This window comes from Oryctolagus cuniculus, chromosome 13 (genome assembly GCF_964237555.1).
Source record: "Oryctolagus cuniculus chromosome 13, mOryCun1.1, whole genome shotgun sequence".
In the NCBI taxonomy this organism is placed as follows: Eukaryota; Metazoa; Chordata; class Mammalia; order Lagomorpha; family Leporidae; genus Oryctolagus; species Oryctolagus cuniculus.
Genome location: NC_091444.1, coordinates 4129808 through 4151920, shown reverse-complemented (window position 1 = coordinate 4151920; position 22113 = coordinate 4129808). Strand labels below are relative to the sequence as shown.

The window sequence follows — 22113 nt, the reverse complement described above, 5'->3', positions numbered from 1 at the left end:
ACAGCCCAAATAAACTCCAACAGAAACCAGAAACTCACTGGAATCCTTGACCCTCAGTTTGCTAACAGGTCAGAGAAGAACATCACAACAGTGCTTTTTAACCTTACTATGCACGATGATTAAATAAGGCAGAAAAAAAAATTGTTAATTGTACAAGATAGCTTCACACTTTTAATTCCAATTGTCTACAAGTTTTTTGAAATCTGCTTTCTTAAGTTTCTTTTTTATAAAAGGTTTTTTTATAAAAGATTTATTTATAAAAGATTTATTTATTTACTCGAAATTCAGAGTTACATAGAGAAAGGAGAGGCAGAGAGAGAGAGAGAGAGGGCTTCCATCTGATGTCTCACTTCCCAATTGGCCGCAACAGCCAGAACCGCACCAATCTGAAGCCAGGAGCCTCTTCCAGGTCTCCACGCGGGTGCAGGGGCCCAAGGACTTGGGCCATCCTCTACTGCTTTCCCAAGCCACAACAGAGAGCTGGATCAGAAGTGGAGCAGCCAGGACTAGAACTGGTGCCCATGTGGGATGCCGGTGCTTCGGGCCAGGGTGTTAACCTGCTGCACCACAGTGCCGGTCCCTTAAAGTATTTTTATCTAATATAATGGCAATAACAGCTAGCATATATTGAGCATTTATTATGTTACACAATAAATCCTCCATTTTCATTGTCTGATGTAATTGCTGTAGAGCCCTATAATGGTCAGGCATCACTGCAGCAGTTAACACAGCACTTGGCTGCCCACATCTCACATGGGAGGGCCTTGCTCCAAGTCCTTACACTGCTTCCAATCCTGCTTCCTGCTAATGCACAGTTGGGAGGCAGATGATAGCTCAAGTACTTGGAACCATGACACATATATTGGAAACTGAATGGGGTTTCAGGCTTCTGGCTTTGATTTGACCCAGTCCTGGTTGCTGCAGACATTTGGAGAGGGAAGGCATGAGTTGAAAACCTCTCTGTCCCTCTTCCTCCTCCACCCGATTCCATCAGTCTGCCTTTCAAATCCCTATAAAGTAAGAACTGTTATCATCTCTATTTCATGGGTGAAGAGTCTGCAGCACTTAGAAGCTAGGGCATGTACTCAATCATGCCATTAGAAAGCAACAGAACCAAGCTAGGAACCTAGCCAACCTGGTTCCCAGGGCCACAAAACTCATAATTCCACTGCATTACTTTCTATATAGCTAAGTGGACAAAAAGTCCTCTTGTGGAAGCATTGTGTTTTAGATGTGCAGTTTACTGTTATACCACTGGGAAATCATCCCTTCCCTATCCATCCTAAAATAGTATATTCTAGAATTGCCTGTTACGACCCAGACAGTAATCGCAGATTGTCCCCCTGGGGATGAACACTCCATGTAATTCTCACCCTCTGTAACTCTCCTCCCTAATAATTATAATTGAAGATCACTCCCAGTACAGAATTGGCTCATCAGTATCCTTTGACAAGAATTTATCAAGGCATTTTCTCTACAAACCTTGTAAACCAGGATTATGTATTTTGCCACCATAGCACTCTCTGGGTGTCAGATTTCTTTCATGCTCAGGCTATAAATCGGTCATGTTATGGTCTACAGCTTCTCTCTCTGCTTTCCTCCCACTCCCATCTCCCTAGGAGTTAATTAAATTAGGGCTGCCATGTTGGTGAGTCAACAAAGTGATAATCTGTTTAACTGTCATTCTAATAGATGGAGGGAATTCTTAAGAGGAGATGTGAAAAATACAAGCTGCTAGTACTCCATGTGTAAATATAAATATGAAATTTATGAGACAAATTTAGGGAGCCAAGTTCACAATAGCTCTCTTAACTATATAACACCTCTTTATATCTCTACTATGCAAAAGTTAGGGCTTCTTAATAGTTATCTATCACTAAGATTTCTATAAGCACAAAACATCTTCAAGGTAAACTTCTGACTAAAGTAATAAGTGACAAGGTATCTAATATATTGAAAACTTCATTGAATAAAATTTGAATTGGTCAATTCAGTTCAAATGGGAAAGATAGTAACATTTGACTTAGTAATTATTGTCAGTTTTACCCAGCATATCAATTAAACCTCAAATTTATGTCATGAAGTTTCATTGCTACTGTTCATTGAGAACAATGCAGCTTAGAGGAGACAAATAATATGTCCATTAGGAGATCTGTAATTTGAGCCTTGGCTTGAGTCCATCAACAGAACTTTAGTCACCATGCTCCCCAAACAGGCCCACATCACCCTACTAGATAAGTCACTCAGCCAGAGTTTCCCATCACCTCACTCAGCAATTCCTTTGCTTTATGAATGCCACTGGAAATCAAAAGTGCACCCATATTTGTGGATGATTTACCATAATCTTGTAGCACCTGTTCCCAGCACAGGAAAAAAAGAAGTTGCTAGACTTCATTCAAAATATGTAAAACTGCGAATTATATTTAGAATAATTAGCAACACAGGATCAAGGCCATACTCTCAAGATCCGCCTTTAAACATAATTAGCTTTTTAAAGGACATCTCTGTGAAGAATGTTTAGATTTTAGGCATGAAATCAGCATCAGTCACACTTTGCTGCAATTGCTTATTGAGAGCAATAGAATCCTCCTCCCATCACAGCCAGGAGTGGGCACCCTTGACCAGACCACTTGTAGTCTCTGTTCTCCCCCTGCCAACACTGACCCCTCATCTGTTAACACGTGTAGCTCCTCTCTGAGCTTGTGTCTGCAATCTGTAAAATGGAATTAACCATGCATCACCTTCCACAAAGGTGTGCAAAGATCAAATAAAAATGTATCTGCAAAGTTACATAGGAAAATAAATATAAGTAAGTTAAATATGCAAAGAGTTGTATCGTAAAACCAGAAGCTCAGGGTCCAGTGCTATGACCCAGGAAGTTAAAGCCCCAACCTGCAGTGCAAGCATCCCATGTGATTGCCGGTTCAAGTCCTAGCTGCTCCATTTCCAATCCAGCTCCCTGCTAATGTGCCTACGAAAGCACCAGAGGATGGCCCAAGTCCTTGGGCCCATACACCCACATGGGAGACCCGGAAGAAGCTCCTGGCTTCATATAGGCTCAGCTCCAGCTGTTGAGGCCATTTGGGGAGTGAACCAGCATATAGAAGACTTTTCTGTGTGTGTGTGTGTGTGTCTCTGTCTCTCTCTGTCTCTCTGTCTCTACCTCTTTCTGTAACTCTTTCAAATAAAAATAAATAAATAAAAAAAACTCAAAGTTTGGAACAGCATTCTCATAGATAAGCTATATTCCAAAACTGCATGCAAGGAATCAAACCAAGGTCCTTTTACAAAACATCAGATTCTGCATAGTTCTAGTGTGGTCACATTTAAGTCATTTTTGCATGCTATTGTTTACCTGCCTCACAAAATTTCTCTTTGCTTTTTAAAGTCTCAGAAGTTGGTTACAATTTGAAAAGCTATGTGAAAGAAGAAATTTTTTTTGTTTTACTGCTCATGGATCTATAGCAATTAGAGAAATGTGTTCCACCCGGTAGCCCCAAATACTACTAAATAAACAAATGCAATGTACTTCAGTGCTAATATCCAAAAGAATTAAAGTGCATGTATATACCATACTATTATATTTGGAGCTGGATGGTTTATGTACACTACTTCTATAAGTATCAAAAAATTTAGAAAAAGATTATATATTACCCACATCATAAAGTTTTTGATAGCTGAAATTATAATCACTAGTTGCTATTTATGGAGAATTACAAACCATATATATAATATAATAAACATCCAAAATGGTGTTATTATTTCAGAATTTCATTCCTTTTCAAGGAAAATTATATTTCACAGTTTGAACATAATATATTTTTAATTTATTTTCATTTATCTGAAGGCAGAGACACAGAAATAGACAAGAGATCGTCCATCTACTGCTTCATTCCACAGATGCCCACAAAAGCCGAGGCTGACCTGCATCAAAGCCAGGAGATGGCAGGAATCGAAGTACTTGAGTCTTCATATACCATCTCACAGTGCACACAGCAGGAAGAAGCTGGAATCTGAGCCAGGATTCAAGCCCAAGCACTCCAACACAGAATACAGGTGTCCCAAGTGGTGCCTTAACCACTGCACCAAGTGCCTGCCCCTTTCTTACTGGAAAGATGAGGACGAAGAACTTCGAGTCAATGACCACCAAATTCCCATCAGTCATCCCCGGAATCACTCTAACATTCTCTGAGTCCTCACCTTCTGACTGTGCCATAGGAACCAACAGGAAGATTAAACACAGAACACATTCAAGTAAAGACATGGTTTTATCCAATATGTGAGAACACAAAGACAGCTAAGATTCCTGACATTGTAGTGGGACAAAACACTTATTAAGAGCATTCAAGAATTTCCCAAACACCAGTAGGGTTGCCCAACAAGACAGATCTGCGAACAAATTTGGAAGAGAAGGAGAAAACAGGTCTATTTATCCCAGGACTTCTCATAGGCTTTATTTAATATGCAGGCTCACTCCTATAAAAACATTTAGATCAGCTTCTTCAAATTTATTTCACTACAGAGGCTCCTTTAAGAGCTGTTACCATTTAGGTGAGTTGCACTAACCTCAATTCACTGGCACGTAAGAGACCCACTCCTGGTAGATATTAATGTCTAGTGTGCAACTTGGTAATGATTTAATACAAAAAGGATTTTCCACATAAACATATCAACAAAATGCTGTGTGATTTAAAAAAGTACTAGAGGGAGTCATGTCACTTCCCTGGTTTTTGGCTTCACGAATCTAAGTATCATTGCATAGTTGTATAATGCATCTTATGGAAACAGTTTTTCTGAAAATAAGACTTAATGAAAAATAAGCTCTTGAATTTAACACCATGGGAAATAATTGTCTGATTAGACCCTGACTACAATATTCATAAAAAGTATCTCCTTGTAAACACTTGGTTTAATAAATTTCCTACTTAAAAATTGAATTAAATATATAAAGGTAAGATGTTCCTGCAGAAAAATAATTTCCTAATGAGCTGTAAGTCATGCAGCCTATTTAGCAGAGTTATTATAGTTATTACCAATAAAATCGGTCTCCCATTTAAATGTGGAGAAGCAGCAATGGCCCCAATACCAATTATACATTATCCCTAAATTACACGCTGAAACTTGGCGGAATCATGCCAAGATGTAATCAGAAGGAATCATGAGGTGAGCAATTTTCAGAGCTCAATTTAATTCAACATCTTTTAAACTGCATCTTCCAAGATCATAATTACATTTAGCAACTGGTTTGATTGGAGGGAGAAAAAACCATACTGCTTCACTGACCACCATTTTACGTACTTGCTGGAATAGCATGGCACATGATACCACCCAGGATAAGACCAAAGGGTAAGAAGAGCAGCAACGCAGGAATTCCTTTAATTCTGGTGTAGGTAACATAAAACACGGGGCCTATGTTTTATAACTGTCTCACAGAAAACATTTATTTCTATTTATCACAGCAATTAGAGCATTGGTCGACCAGAAAGAGAACAGGCTGCAGAGTAGAATAAGGGGTTGAGCTTGTGAATCTGCCTCGTACAATCTCTGTGAAATTAGGCAAGATGCTTAGCTGTTATGATTTCTTTAGATTTAAAACAGGATTTATGGGCTTGTTTTACAGAATTTTGGGGAAAATTAAGTGTCAAACATTTATAAATATGTATGTACACACATTTATATATATACACCAATATACATGTCACGTATATTTATACTGTACGGTTCTTCATGTGTATGTGTCCGTGTCCTAGAGTTGGAAGACCGTTTTCTACTCTTAGACACCCAGGCAGGGAGGAGGCACCTGGAGATCAGAGAGTAAGTCCATGAGAAAACTACAACCAGAGAATCCCAAAGCAGACAGAAAAAAGACTCAGTGTGGTTAGCTACTAAATCAGCCAAACTGCCTCACCATTAGCCTTTTCATAGCATGACGAACTTTTGTGTTTCTCCAATGGGAGTCTTCCACCTGAAAACTTGGCAATTTGCCACCCAGGTCCTCCTTCATGCCTACCTGGGCAATCTTGACAGCCCCAGAGAACTTTGCAGTAATGTTATCAAGGAGATGGAGGCTGATAAAAATAATATTAAAGGTTATTTCCATTCTAAGATCCTCTGTTTATCAGATAATTCTATGATTTTATGAATAGATTTATTCAAAATAATATATCCTAGGCAATTTTTTAAAAGATTTATTTATTATTTGAAGGGCAGAGTTACAGAGAGGCAGAGGCAGAGAGAGAGAGAGACTTCCATCTGCTGGTTCACTCCCCAGATGGCCACAATGGCTGGAGCTGCGCTGATCCAGAGCCAGGAGTCTCTCAAGTGGGTGCAGGGGCCCAAGGACCTGGGCCATCTTCTACTGTTTTCTCAGGCCACAGCAGAGAGCTAGATTGGAAGTGGAGCAGCTCGAACTTGAACCGGTGCCCATATGGGATGCCAGCACTGCAGGCAGCGGCCTTACCCACTATGCCCCAGTGCGGGCCCCTAACCAGGCATTTAATATTTACTCTCGGGAACAGTCTGCATGTCCCTTTCAAAACTCATGTTGAAATCCAGTTGCTGGGGCTGGTGTCGTGGAACAACAGGTTAAGCTGAAGCCTGTGACACTGGAATCCCGTATGAGCACTGGTTCAAGTCCTCCAATTCCAATCCAGCTTCCTTCTAATGCAACAAGGAAAGCAGCAGAAGATGGCCCACATGCTTGGGCCTCATCCATCCATGTGGGAGACCTGGTTGGACTTTCTGGCTTTGTCCTGGCCCAGTACTGGCTGTTGCAGCCAACTGGGGAGTGAACCAGTGGGTGAAAGATCAATTTCTTTTTCTGTTTCTCTCTCTCTGCCTTCCAAACAAATAATCTTTAAAAAAAAAAAATAAAGAAATCCAGTTGCCACGGAACCTTTAAGAGGTGAAGCACCCCCATCGTTATCACACTAATGCCTTTGTGGTAAGTGCAGCACCTCTTGCCCACTCTGTCTTAGGTGCCTTTGCTTTTACTTCCACCATGTTATGACACTGAGAAGACACCTGCCAGCACCAGGCTCTTTGACGTCCCAAACGTCAGAACTAGGAGCCACATAAACGTCTATCACTTATCAGTAACCAGTGTGTGTTGTCCTGTGACAGCATCAAACAGAGTTGCTCCAATTTCAAGTTTGATAAGGCAGATTTTATCGAGGTTAAAAAGTCCCACCAAGTGGCCCACGACCCCGTAGCCAAGCATATGACAGGGGCTGAATGTAACTACACTGTTCTTTTCTCCAATATTTTTGCGTGTAACACCCAGAGACACTACATCTTCATAGTGTCTAGAAAGCTATATGCACGGATGAGGAGCAGCAGAGGGGATAAATGAAGCATATAAATAATGTGTGAGAACCAGAAGTTTGTCTTCACACGACTGACTTTTGCTTCATGGGGTTTGCTCTCAATCTGAACTCCTTGTGGAAATGGAATTTTTTTTCAGTGTAAAGTGGCATTGCTTACAAACATTAAAAACAAAAGGTTGCAGATTTGGAGCAAAGTATGTTGTGTGGGTATCTGAGGTAGATATAATCCAAACTTAGAAAACTACACCTATTCTCATAGCTTAAGGAATTTGATCTCATACTTTTGATTCCATGCTGGGTGGCAGAGTGTACACCCAGGCAATGCAGTTGGTTTGCTTCACCATATGTTGCCATCCCAGGAGTGGAGTGTGGAGACACAAAGTATTGACTAATTTTTTTTTCCATTAAATCATGGAGGAAACACACCTGCCTCCCAGTTACATCTGCAGCATGGCATTGCCATGCCCAGAGAATGAGAGTACTCCCTGAAGGACAGGGAATAGCCCATAAACCAAAGTGAATAATTACAGACTTGTAGAAAAACAATCAGAATATGTGAAAAATATGATCATCAGTGTTGACTGTCATACTACTACAGACATTTATAGAGGAAACTGACTTAAATACTGGTACATTTGACAAAGATTTCTCTGGAATGCATTTTCCATATATTATGATAATGTCTTAGGGGCACCTGCTGTGGCACAGTGGGTTAATGCCCTGGCCTGAAGCACCGGAATCCCATATGGATGCTGGTTCTAGTCCTGGCTGCTCCTCTTCCAATCCAGCTCTCTGCTATGGCCTGGGAAAGCAGTAGAGGATGGCCCACGTCCTTGGGCCCCTGCACCCACATGGGAGACCCAGAAGAAGCTCCTGGTTCCTGACTTGGGATCGGCTCAGCTCCGGCCATTGTGGCCATCTGGGGAGTGAACATCAGATGGAAGACTTCACGCTTGCTCGCTTTCTCTCTCTCTTTCTCTGCCTCTCCTGTGTGTAACCCTGACTTTCAAATACACAAATAAATCTTTAAAAAAAAAAAAAACTCAAAATGATCAAATGAAAATTTCTCCATGGAGCTATTTAAGGAAATTAAAATGTTAATTATTCTGCAATTCAAGTAAGTGGAAAAGATAGTTTAAAATGGCATTTAGGGCATTACTTTGACTTGAAAGAAAAACAATGATGCATGATGTTCATTCATAGTCGGCAGATAATCTGTAGAGAAAGAGCTCTTTCTGGGTATTTGCTCAGCGCTAAGGTGCATTTTTAGCACTTGGTTACTTTACGTGTCCTCTTTTACTAGCCAGGCGTTCACTTTGAGTATGTCTCGTTTTCCAAAAAGTGTGAATTATTTTATGGCAGTTGGCAGGCCATGTAACTGTAAGTTAAGAAAAAAAAAAAAAAAACAACTTAGACCTTAGCACAGCCTAATTCACATGGTGTTATACCAGATGTGCTATAACAGTTATTGGCCAAGTTAACACAGACCGATCATTTTCTATCTGGACCAGACAGCATACTTGGCAGGGGTGGGAGCAGGGGAGGCGGGGGGTCAAATACTGAAGCTTGCTCTCAACTCTTTCTTTCAAATAAATAAATCTTTCAAACCAAAAGCAAACATGACAAATGCCTGATTCTGGTGGAAGCAAGCATGGTTTCATCAATCCTCAGGGAGATCCTGAGTACCCACAACATTTTCATCGCTGAGTAGTTAATACACCCCTCATTGATTGACCGATCATGCCCGTTTCTGTCTACCAGCATCAGTAATTGACGTTCCTTTCCTGTTTAATTTTTTCTGACAAGGAAATGAAAACCTCTCAACTTAAATCATTTGCAAAATTTAGTGCAGGTGTAAAATAAGTATTAATGTTTGATTTTTTCATATTTGAGAATGGTTATAAGTTTCCTCTAAGAAGGAAACAGCTAAACAGCACAGAGAAATATTCTGATGAGTTTCATTTTATTTGTGTGTTAGGTGGACTGAAGAGGATCAAAGGTCAACTATACCTGACTATTTATACCTCAAAAATCCAGCTCATAAATTCAGTTCAACAGCTAAAATAAGAACTGTTAAACGTGAAGTCATTGACATTTAGGTTTAGAGGCTGGTAGCAGAATCTTTCCCTTTTCATGATTAGGGCAAAGACCGCACTGATCATTTTAAACTTCATTTGAACTTTCATGAATCGGCCATTTGCATATTAAAATCTAGTGAACCAGAGCTCAGAACGTGCACCTGTGATAGACAGGTGAGGGGGTGTTTGTCAGAGACTCTGGTGTGTTAGAAACAAGGAGACCAGGAAGCTAACGTCCTGAGGGAAGAGGAGGAGGAAGGGGCACATTCATTACTGTACTGAGGAGAATGTGAACAGGTTGCAGGGACCTGGGTTTGAGGTACAGAGCTCCCTCATGGTTGTGTCCTTACCTGCAGCATGGGGCAGACACAGGCGTGTACTCATAAATGCATCAACCACATTTTGATAGAAATACTACTCAAGGGGCTGGCATTGTGGCACAGCAGGTAAAGCTGCCACCTGAGACGCTGACATCCCATGGTGGGCACTGGTTTAAGTCCCGGCTCCTCCACTTCCAATCCAGCTTCCTGCTCAGGTACCTGGGAAAGTAGCAGAAGATGGCCCAACTATCCAATTCACTGCCATAACAGAAGTGTGAGATACGGCAGTCTGTGGACGATGCTACAATTGTGATTAAAGCACACACACACACACACACACACGAGAGCCTCCGTGAGACTGACCATCAACCTTACCTCCCCTGGTTGTCAGAGGAGAGATGGAGAAAGTATTAGCTGGAGGAATGCTATCAGTCAGTGTCACCCCCCACCCCCCATGTTCTATACAGGGAGAAATGCCTTGCTGCCTTCGCATCCCTCTGCTACACCAAGTGGTTCCAGGCCAGAGCCAATGGGCTGAAGTCCTGTGTCACTGCCATCTGGGTCCTGAGAGATCTGTGCACCTGTGTGCCCACCGGGGGTCCTCTCAGAAGATGGCCTCTGGAACTTTTGTGCAAGGAGTCCATTGGCATAGCCAACAGACCTATGGGTGCCGGCAAAGTCCTGCAGAGGGTGCTGGAGTGGCTGGCGTCAGGCATCAGGATGCCAAATGGTTCTGGCATTTACCTTTGTGAAAAAGAAGCCACTAATGCTATTGAGCATCTAGACAGACAGCAACGGGAGGATATCACACAGAGTGTGCAGCACACACTGTGCCTTGCAGCGTTTGACCAGTTCCATACAGTCGTGGGTGTGGACCCCCTGCCTTCTAAGATGTCCAAGAAACCAAAGAACGAAAACTCCATGGACTGCCTCGTTCAAATCCCCCCAGCACCACCTACACCATTACACCCATGAAACGCCCAATGGAAGAGGATGGAGAGGAGAAGTCACCCAGCAAAAATAAGATTCAAAGACAGAGGAGAAGGCTGAGCCTCCCCAGGCCATGAACGCGGGGATGAGGTTGAACCAGCTGACACTGGGACTGCAGTACAAGATAGATCCGCAGACAGGCCCCGTGCACGCGCCCATCTTCACCACGTCGGTAGAGGCGGATGGCGATTCGCTCGGGGCCTCAGGGTCATCCAAGAAGAATGCCAAGCCGCACGTAGCCTTCAAGGTGTTCCAGGACATGGGCTTGCCCACGGGTGCCGAAGGCAGGGACTCCAGCACGGGGGAGGACTCGGTGAGGAGACAGAGTCGCAGCCTGCTGCCTGTGGTGGAGGCCGCCATCTCCACCCCCAGCGCTGCCTTCCCCACCGATGCCACAGCCAAGCAGGGGCAGATCCTGATTAAGCATGGCAAGAACCCAGTTATGGAGCTGAACAAAAAGAGGCGTGGCCTCAGGTACAAGCTCATCTCAGAGACCGGGGTAGCCGAGACAAATGTTTTGTTGTAGAAGTGGAGGGACGGAAGTTTCGAGGTGCTGGCTCCAGCGAAGAGGTGGGAAAAGCCTGTGCTGCACTGGAGAAGCTTTTTCCTGGTGCCCCTCTCACCCTGGAAGCCAACACAAAGCCCCAGTCCCTGTCAGAGGCTGTCAGTTCGCTGCCAGGCCGCATGACCCTGGCTCTGACCTGGGAGGCCCCATGCACAGGGAAGCGCCCCCACCCCCCAACCTTCCAGGCCGGAGCTGAGCAGGGAGCACCCGCGGGAAAGGGCGAGGCAGAGGATTCGGTGGCACCAACCACGGAGGCTACGTGAATGCTGGCACCGGGCACAGGAGCTACACCTACAAGGGCAATGGGCGACAGCAGGCCGCAGTGACTTTCACAGACTGCTGCGGCTCTCATGATTTGGGGTCTTCCTAGAGCGTCTGAAAGTACTGCACACAAAATCAACTTTTTACTCCAATTTCCTCCAACTCCAAACCCAGCGTCCATGCCACGTCCCTGTGCTTCACCGGGTTTCTCAACCGTGGCTTTCCACCGCAGCTTGTCTGAGACTCAGCCCGCAGAATTTAAGACAATGGCAGTTTTTATCATGGTTTGCCTTTGAACTTGGTCATACTGAAGTTCACAGTAAGTGGAAAACACTTTTCTCAGGGAATGTATTTTTTGTGCAGAATTGCACAGAACTCTAGAGCCAGCGTTGTTCAGCATCAAGGCAAAAGCCCACCATTGCTTTCTACGGAAAGCATTACTTTATTTAAAGGCCCCCGGAGCCTCCCGCCTGTCCCCAGCGCCAAGCGCGCCCTTTGCTTGTGTTGAGCGCGCGAAGACACGCACGCCGCGTCCCTGCGCTCGCTCAGCGCACCTGCGGCAGCGCCCGCACCCGGAGGCGAACAAGGTGCGGTGTTCCTGGCTCTCACCGTGACAGGGAGGGACGAAGCAGCCCCTGACGGGGTCGGAGCCACTGCAGAGGCAACGCAGAGCGCAGCCGGCGACCCTTCGTCCGCTTAGGCGAGGCCAGGCCTGCGGCCCTGTGGGGTTTTGTTATCGTAGGATAAGCACCTAGCTCGTTATTGTCGTTTTCATTTGGGGTCCTTGTGTTTTGCCTGCCTGCGACTCCCCACGCGGAACTCACGGAGCCCCGAGAGGGAGCGCGCGTCGGCTCCCAGCTCGTTCGGGCCGGGCGCGCTGGTGGGCCCGCCGTCACCGTCACCGTCACCGAGGTCCTGCACAGGTCATCAGGGAGGCCGAGACGGTGGTGGGCTGCTCCGGCCTCCCCAGCTGTTTAAACTCGGCGAATCCTAGCCTGCGTGGCACGTCCGGCTAACCTCTCCATACAGCTTGTCTGGTTCTCGCCCCCCTTCTCTCGGGGTTTCACACACACACACACACAGGTGCACACACACACAGGTGCACACACACACATGTGCACACACACACATATGTACACACACACAGGTGCACGCACACATAGGTGCACAAACAGGTATACACATATGTGCACACACATATGTACACACATATGTATACACCCACACAGGTACACACCCACACAGGTGCACACACATATGTGCACACACATAGGTGCACACACACACATAGGCGCACACACACAGGTGCACACAGATATACACACATATGTACACACATATATGTACACACATAGGTGCACACACAGGCATACACACATATGTGCACACACACACAGGTATACACACACATATGTACACACCCACACAGGTATACACCCACACAGGTGCACACACACAGGTACACACCCACACAGGCACACACCCACACACAGGTATACACCCACACAGGCACACACCCACACAGGTACACACCCACACACAGGCACACACCCACACACAGGTACACACCCACACACAGGTACACACCCACACAGGTACACACCCACACACAGGTATACACCCACACAGGCGCACACCCACACAGGCGCACACCCACACAGGCGCACACCCACACACAGGTACACACCCACACAGGCACACACCCATACAGGCACACACCCATACAGGCACACACCCACACAGGTACACACCCACACACAGGTATACACACACAGGTACACACCCACACACACGATACGTGGATCTTCGGCAAAGTTTTTGAGGTTCAAGGTTTTTCTTCTGTTTTCTCTCTGAGTAACGCCCAGGACGCCCAGAGTCCGTCAGCACAGGAGCCGCCTGGCCGCAAGAACGGAACCCCCGAGGGCCGCCGGCCTGTCCTGGGGCAGCCGCCGGACAGTCGGATGCCAGTTTCAGAAAGGTTCATGGTACCTTTGTCTCTTTCCTCTCCTCCCTCTGTTGATTTCAGCCCTTGCTTTAAGCGGGTAGCAATAATAAATGTGTAGAATTCGTATTTTTCCAACGAAAACTTAAACTGCTGCTACACATTTTGTACACAAGTGGCTTACGCCACATGAACAGAACCGCAAGTTTGCTCCTCTTTGTATTCAGTGTACAGAGTGAAAAGGTCCAGATTCGGTACCAACCATCTAATCAATGAATGATACTTAAACACAAAAATAAATAAATACTACTCAAGTATTCACCAAATAGTTTCCAAAATACCTTTGCCCTTGTCCCAGAATTACAGCACTAAACAGTAACTGTGATCTCGCCTAATGTAGCCCTGGAAATTCCAAGTGAGGTTGTTACTAACATGGAAGTTTTAAGCACATAGAAAAAAGTCATGCACTGAAGAGTGACCGACTGACAGCAAGTATAATATCTTGTTAGTCTTCCTGCCACGTCCCCCCTCCAAAAAAGTAGAATGGTTTAATATAAAGTCACTGGCAGTAAGACCATAGGTACTATTTAATATTATGGCTTGATTCTAAACAGAAACTGTTTTACAGGTATGCGGTGATTAGCTTATGTGCAATGCATCTCAAAGTCAGTTCTCTTTTAAAAGATTTCATAACTCGGATGTGTTAAGCTGCTAAGACTCTGTTTCTATTTTGAAAGTATGTTAAATACAGTTCAAAGTCTCCCTTTCTAAAAAAGAAACCCAGAAGATTAACTATCAAACAACCCCAGAGGATTCTTTAAGTCTTTGTAAATGACTGCCACCTAGTGGACACTTTCTACAGCGGCCGCTTCCTGCTTAATACCTCCAGGGCCAAGCTGAGCAGTCCTTTGTAACCTACTTTACCCCACAAATTGAACAGCAGCTTGAGGACTAAACAATAGGAACAAGCTTTCAGAACCCAAAAACTGGACACCAATTCTGTAACTATGTTTATGTGTTTTATAATTTCACAACCAGCTTAGTATCAAGAATTCTACTATAGGGCCGGCACCACGGCTCACTAGGCTAATCCTCCGCCTGCAGCACTGGCACACCGGGTTCTAGTCCCGGTTGGGGTGCCGGATTCTGTCCCGGTTGCCTCTCTTCCAGGCCACAGCAGAGAGCTGGCCTGGGAGTGCAGTGGAGGATGGCCTGCACCCGTATGGGAGACCAGGAGAAGCACCTGGCTCCTGCCTTCAGATCAGCACGGTGCGCCGGCCGCAGTGGCCATTGGGGGTGAACCAATGGAAAAGGAAGACCTTTCTCTCTGTCAACTTTGTCAAAAATAAAAAAAAAAAAATTAAAAAAAGAATTCTCCTATAGGGCTGGCGCCACGGCTCACTAGGCTAATCTTCTGCCTGCAGCGCCGGCACACGGGGTTCTAGTCCCGGTTGCCCCTCTTCCAGTCCAGCTCTCTGCTGTGGTCCGGGAGTGCAGTGGAGGATGGCCCAAGTCCTTGGGCCCTGCACCCGTACGGGAGACCAGGAGAAGCACCTGGCTCCTGGCTCCGGATCAGCGCGGTACACCAGCCGCAGCACGCCGGCCGTGGCAGCCATTGGGGGGTGAACCAACGAAAAAGGAAGACCTTTCTCTCTGTCAACTCTGTCAAAAATAAAAAAAATTAATTAATTAAAAAAGAATTCTACTATAAGCAAAATACCTAAGGAAATAAAAATCTATGTTGTTCCTCATCAGTTTCGCCATTGCTAACATGGAGTGCATAGTGGAGTCTGCCTCACCAGGGCTGTTGTGAGGATGAGTCAATATCGGGAAGCTCATGGAACTGCAGGCAGCCCAGATGTACTCAGCCTTGCAAGGCCTATTCAGACCATGAGTGTCAATGGGGCAAGACAAGCTCTCCCAGATGCTTATCAGAACTACCTGGGCGACTTCAAATTGAGCCATCTCCCCACCTTTCTGATTATCCAGTTCTGATCAATCAGCGCCCCCATCTCCCATCCTTCCTTGTGTACTCACAGACTGAGTCAACTCCCCCAGACCTCCTTACCGATAAAAGTGGGCTATACCATCACACAAATTATGGAGTCCTGCTGTAGGTGCTCAATGGTCCACAGTCCTAACTTGTAGGAGCACAAAGCTAAGAAGGGCACTTCGCAGAGCTGCACCGAGAATGCACTGCGTCTGTTACAAATTACCACAGACTCTGCGGCTTCAGACAACAGAAACACCAAGGTGTCGCAGAGATTTGGCAGTCAGCAGTCTGAAGTGGGCATTTGCTGGGCTGAAGTCAGCCGTGTCTCAGCCTGCGTGCCCTCCAGGTGCTCGAGGGCAGGATCCTTTTCCTGGTCTTTGCCAGCTGTTCTTGCATCTTTTCCTTCAACTTTGGAGCCGCCAGTCACATTGCTCCAACCTCTGCTTCTGTCCTCACATTGTATCTGACTGTCCTGCCTCCTTTTTCAGTTCTACGGATCTTTTGATTCCACTGGGCCCACCCAGGCAACCCATAACCACCTCTCGCCTAAGTCTTCACCTAACCCCATCAGCAAAGTGTCCTTCCCACAGAAAGTGGCATAGGCACAGGCTGCAGGGATTCGGCCAGGGGCGTGTTTGGAGGTTTCTGATTCCAGCCACTGTTGAGGGCAGACAACTTGAGTAGTCAACAGGGAGAGTCACAAGCAGACAGGACGCCTGGGAGCAAATTAACATGAACTTCACGAAGCACTCAATGGAAAATTGTCAATAGCTTAACAAATCTCACGCAAAGGGAGCGGAAGAGAAATTAATAGACAGCCTACAGCTCAAATATCATAAAGAATTTCAAGACTTTTTACAAGCAGTTTGGTAAATTAGGATGATTTTAGCATTCTCTAGCTCAGTGAACTTGAGTAATTAAGTCTCTGAGCTTTGGTTTTCTCATCAAAACACAAAAGAGAGCTAATGAAAATACATGTAGAAATGAGATACGGAGCATGTCTACCTATTGCTGACACAGTCACAGTAATAACTGGTACTCAGTAAACCCAAAATGATCATACATTGAATTTTCAGTGCTCATGCTACTGACAGAACTTGTGTTATCTGTCAGGGAACTGTGCAAGCCAGTGTTAAAGTCATCATTCTTACCGTGTCCCTAACCCTGTGTAGGTCTGGGGTTCTGTTCCTGTAATTGCAGGGCAGAACCACAGGCTAGAGTGACCCCAGAGTAATTCCTACCAGCGACAGCACGACTATTAACAGCCAACAAGCATGAGCGCCTAACACTATGCCAGATGCTGCCCTCATGTTTTATGGGGCTCATATTCTTTAATCCTCACGATGACCCTATGAGCACACAGGAAGTCACTTGCCATCATCTGGACAGGGCCCTTCTCATGCTAAGACGACTGACTCATCGGCACGTTACACAACACAGATGTGCTAATCCAAGGGAAAGATCAGAGTGGATTGGAATGTCATATAGCCCCAGGAAGCATCTGAAATCCCTGTCTAAAACCTGTCACTGACAGATCATGAAACAGGCAAACCCGCTGGCCTGCGCAATCCACTTTCCAGTATAATTTATTTTCATAAAGTACTTAAAATGTTTGCAGGCAAAGTCCCCCAGGGCTGGAAGACAACCAAATGGGAGCCTGCACGCGAGGCATCAGATTTCTGAGCGGAGCTTCGGACTCTGTCCCTCCTACTCCACCCTGCGCTGTCAGGGCTGCTCGTGCTCACTCGCAGAAACCCCCTGTGGCCTCCGATGAGTCATTCTGACTCCATGCTGCCTCCAGGACATGGAGAAAGCAGAGACTGGCCTTCGCGTTGGGTACTCTGAGGTCAGACAAGCAGACAAGCATTGCGGGGAAAACCCTGGAGCATGAGGGTGAACCCAGTGAGAGTCCCAGACGTCTACAACACTGTTGGGAAACCAGACCTGTCCCTCATGCTAGTGAACAAAGATAGAAAAAGACATAAATATGTACTTTCTCATGAGTTTTTGAACCAATGTGAGCTAAAAGGTAGCAATATGCATGGCTGAAAGAAAATAATTTGTCACCATTTTTAAAACAAGAGCAATAAATAACCTAGCAAAGGACACAGAAAGTGGCAACAGGATTACAAACTTTCTTTTCCAGAGATCTCATAAAAAAAGTAGTTGTAGTTGAAAGTTGAAGGTGTTTCCAAAACTATTACTTAGTAGAAACTAAAATAAGCCTACATTACTTCAGAACAAAACACTTACCAGAATCTCAGAACTGAGTCTCTCCTGTGGTTTAAAAGATTAAGAAGGGCAAGTAGAAAACATCTCCTTCTCCCCTAATATTATCTACCTTAATCACAAAAAAGAATTCAATTGGAGGTATATCCACAGGTGCAGGCAAAATAGTAAACAGACCAGGAGGTGAACTGAGCATCACTGATGGACAGAACTGAATAAAAGACGGGATTTATGTATCTGAACCCGTAGGGGAAGGTGTGTGGGGAGCAAACCGGACTAGACTGTTACTGGAATTAAGACTTATTCTATGCATCTGCTCTCCCACAATATGGCGCTGGGAGAGAAGAAAACAGCTTCTACGCAGCTGCCTCCAGTTCAACCAATAAACTGTAGGACCTACTCCTGATTAGAGGAGAGCAGCGTACTCGGCATGTGGGCAGCCGAGTTAGGATTGGCGGAGGAGGACTATAAAGGAGGAGAGAGACGGCATGCACCAGGAACATCTATGGGGAACATCTAGCTGAAGGGAACCCGTGCAGCCCCCGAGAGAACCGGCCGGCGGTGTGCCGCTCCCCTGCGGAAGTGGGGAATGTGGCCAGGGGGAACTGCCCTTCCACGGAGGTGGAAGGGATAGTGGCCAACCCGGGAGGAACCAGCGGCGAACCCGGGGAGGGCCGAGCAGACAAAAGAACAGCGCAGGGTCCTGTGTCGTTCCTCCACGAAGAGGGGGAGCGACATAATGGTGCCGTGACTCGGATATGAAGCCTAGGCAGGGTTTAGTGTCGTTCCTCCACGAAGAGGGGGAGCGACAAGGTGGGTTCTTTGAAGGTCCTTCTGTAAACACGTGCATTTACTGGAGTCACACGAACATGTTTATGCACGTGTGATCACCCCGTCCAGCCCCCTGCTCCCTTGGCAGAGAGCATCCTAGGGAAACAGACGGATAAGACTTGGTGGAGGCTGGGGCTGCTCCAAGGGAGAGGCCTCCGTGGGGAGCTCTCTGCGTGGCCTGGGAACGCTGAGCCCCAGCCTCCAGCAGGGAAGGTTCTCTCCATTTACTCTGCATTTAGCACACATAACTTAGGACTCAGTAAATTTGTATAAAAGAAGATGATGGACATTTGAATACTTATCACGTATCAGATGCTATTTGAAGTACTTTATGTTTTCAATTTAGTTAATATTGCAAATGACTCCATGGAATATTGAGGTACAGATAAGTCAGAATCAGAGAATTTGCCCAAGGTCACACAGCAAATAGGTGCGAGACCAGAGTTCAAGAGCAGGCAGCTGGGCTCAGAAATTCTCCAGAAAGAAGGGAGGTGAGGGGATAAGAAGAGTGTGTGTAAGGGGGAGAAACAAGAAACATACAAGCAAGGAAAGCGAGAGAGCACGCTCTGCTGATTCTCTTTGGGATTTCTTCCCAAGTCCAGTACCCGAGGCCAGATAGAAGGCATCAAGAAGGTAAAAGCAGCCAAGTAAATTAAAATAATAATACTTGAGCAGATACCCCAGAAAAACTCGGTTCTGACTGGTATTAGCTCCATCTCGGGGCTGTCCTGGCTCAGCACCCCCTGCCCTGCCTAGATGGTGGGAACAGAGGCTGGGAGACCTGAGGCCCACACACAGCTGCCCGGGGAAAGGAATGTCTTCCACCTTGCTGTTTCGTCTGTCTGGGAAGCAGGACAGCGCTGTTTCCTGCGAGTGCCATGTGGATGTCTCAGGCCACCATGGAAGGCAGGTGAACCATTAGACTGTTACTCCATTTCTGCTGCTATCCTCCAAGGCTTTTGGATCAGGGTGGCAGCCTATGGTCATCATGGGGAACAATGTCAAATCAACTGTGCCCTCCCTGCCCATTCCTCATGTCCATATGTGACATGATTAGCTTGCACACCCTGTCCTTCAATGGCAAGCACTGAGAAAACACTTACACGAGTAGAGGACTTCCTTCCACGGAGTGATTCCAGTGTGACCCTCCAAATCTCTCATCCACCCACGTGTGCCTCTGTGAGGCATGGGATAAATTACAAGTCCTCTTCAAAGAGGGGAAGGAAGACTTGGGATGACGCTGCATTGTGAATGACTCACACCAGCATCTGCGGGTCACAGAGCAGAAGAACCAGTTGAGGGGAGGAGGAGGGTGACAGGGAAGAGAGGAAAGGAGAAAAGTGACAGAGCACGGCTGTAGGATGTCCCGCAGCTCCCTGCTCCCTTTGAATAGATTCTCACCAAGATACATACAAGTTGTCATCCGCCTGACTCAGCCAGCTCTTCATGACCACAATGAAACCCCTGAGCAGACTCCTGCATGGAGAAAAGCAGGTGTTTGGGCTCACAGTTCCAATGGCACAAGGTCAAGGGGTCTCATCTGGTGTGGTTTCTTTCTGGCAGAGGATTGAGATGCATGGCAAGAGACAGGATGTGTATGGTGGCTGTCTGCTAGCTTGCTCTTGCTCTCCCCTCCCCCTCTTAGAAAGCCATGAGGATTCTGTTTTAGGAGCTCCTCTCTGATGACCTCACCCAAACTAACCACCTCCGAAAGTGTCACCCGCTCCCCTGACCCAGGCAAACACCATCACAGGTTGAGTGTCCACCTCCTTAATGCCTCACGATGGGGGACACTCAAACTATATCCAAACCACAGACTCACAGGTGGTAAGTATTGACTCAAGACCCAGAACACCTCAAGTTAAACCCCGGTCCTGTTGGCAGCCAGGTACATGGGCTGGGGCAGTTTCTTGCCCATGGGTACTTCTTTTACTGCTTCTGTGAGATGGGTGAGGGTTCAAATAACATATAAAGCATTTAGAAAAGTGCCTACCATGTATGGTAACCACACCATAAATGCCATCTAGTTTATGGTTATTAGCATTTTTATTAGTTAAGCATGATTGATAAATAAAAGGAAGAGCTTCTCAAAGTAACATTTCTGCAAATATTTCACTTGGTCTCATCAAATTAAATAGCACCATTGCTAATAAGCACAAAGAAAACTGCTGCGATTGTTTTCCTTTACATATTTGTTCCCCCGCTGCCAAGGTTATGTCACCCACACTTAGAGGCTGTAACTGACCACAAAGATGCTAATTTAATCACAGATTGCTCTGAAGCTGGGAAATAAGTAATTGCTCTGTCACTGGACTTTTAAAAGTTATTTAATAGGATTTACAAATATTGACACATGAGTCATTAAAAAATAAAACTTTTGTTTTTTGGATAAGGTTATTTATAAAGTCCTTCTATAATTTGGCTAATGTAAATTATAATTCTGCAATTTTTTATTCCTCACATCATTCACTCTGACAGTATTGAACGTTGAGGAAATATGAAAATGAATTACTTTGAGAATGACTTCAGAATCATTGAATTTCAGAGCTGAAAAGGACCTTGGAAGTCACACGCAGCTTGAGCTAGAGAAGCCACGTGTCTGTGCAAGGAGCTCGCACCTCCTCAGGAGGAGGAAACCATACTGCTTCCTCGTGGCACTGCCTTCTTGTCCACCCAACCCCACGCTGCCTGGGAGAGAACTGCAGCATATGCTCCTCACGGCCCAGGAGGCAGGTGGCCCCCTTTTGGCTTTTTCTCACGTAAACAAGAAGCTACGATGCAATCCACAGAACTGAGAGCTGTTCTGACAGAGGGCTTCTCTCCAAAAAAGGTCCTTTCCCGACCCCACTGCCTGAAATGACCAGGGACACCACCATTGCCAAACCATGTGACCTCCTACCCTCTATCACTTGCTTTATTTTCTTTCAGGGCATGTTTATAATACAAAATCAGTGTTATTATTAGATATTAGCTGGGTTAGTTTACTTGCTATCTTCCCTGAAAGAATATAAACCTCAGAGGGCAGGGCCTAGTTTCCCTTGTTCCCATGATACCTGGCATAGAGAATGGGCCTATGAACATCGACACTGCCTTGGCCCACACCAGAGTGGGTATATTTAACTCACACCCCAGTGTTATGTCCTGCAAGTTGATGTGTGGATACTGGGAGAGAGGACTGTCTTTCTGTGGGTCTGCAAGTTGTAGAATCATGTGGCCAGTTCTTGGCCAACTGGAGAGGGTGCACCAGAAAAATTCCAAGGAAAGACACGAAGAACCAGAGGATGAAGGAGAAAGGTAAGGATGACATGTTTCGTATTTCTAACTAAACCTGAAACAAGGCTCATTCCCAGTAGTAGAAGCTCAGCAATGTTCTGATTTTTTTACTTTATCTAAATTCCATTACTATCATTTGCAACTGAAATAGTATGACTAGTAGAGATTGGAGGGAGGATAATTTTGGGGCCTGGGGTCTGGTTTGTGTTCTCACTGTGATTTCTGAGATTTGTTTTGATTGCCTTCAGTTTTTTAATTAAAAGAGAACAACATCAAAAGGAGTATTTATTAATCACCAGGAGGATT

At 45.6% G+C, this 22113-nt stretch overlaps 1 pseudogene; it reads left to right on the top strand.

The window, feature by feature from the left end:
• The first annotated feature begins 10085 nt into the window (after positions 1-10085).
• LOC100345962 (interleukin enhancer-binding factor 3 pseudogene) lies at positions 10086-12533 on the top strand (annotated as a pseudogene).
• Positions 12534-22113: the final 9580 nt, after the last annotated feature.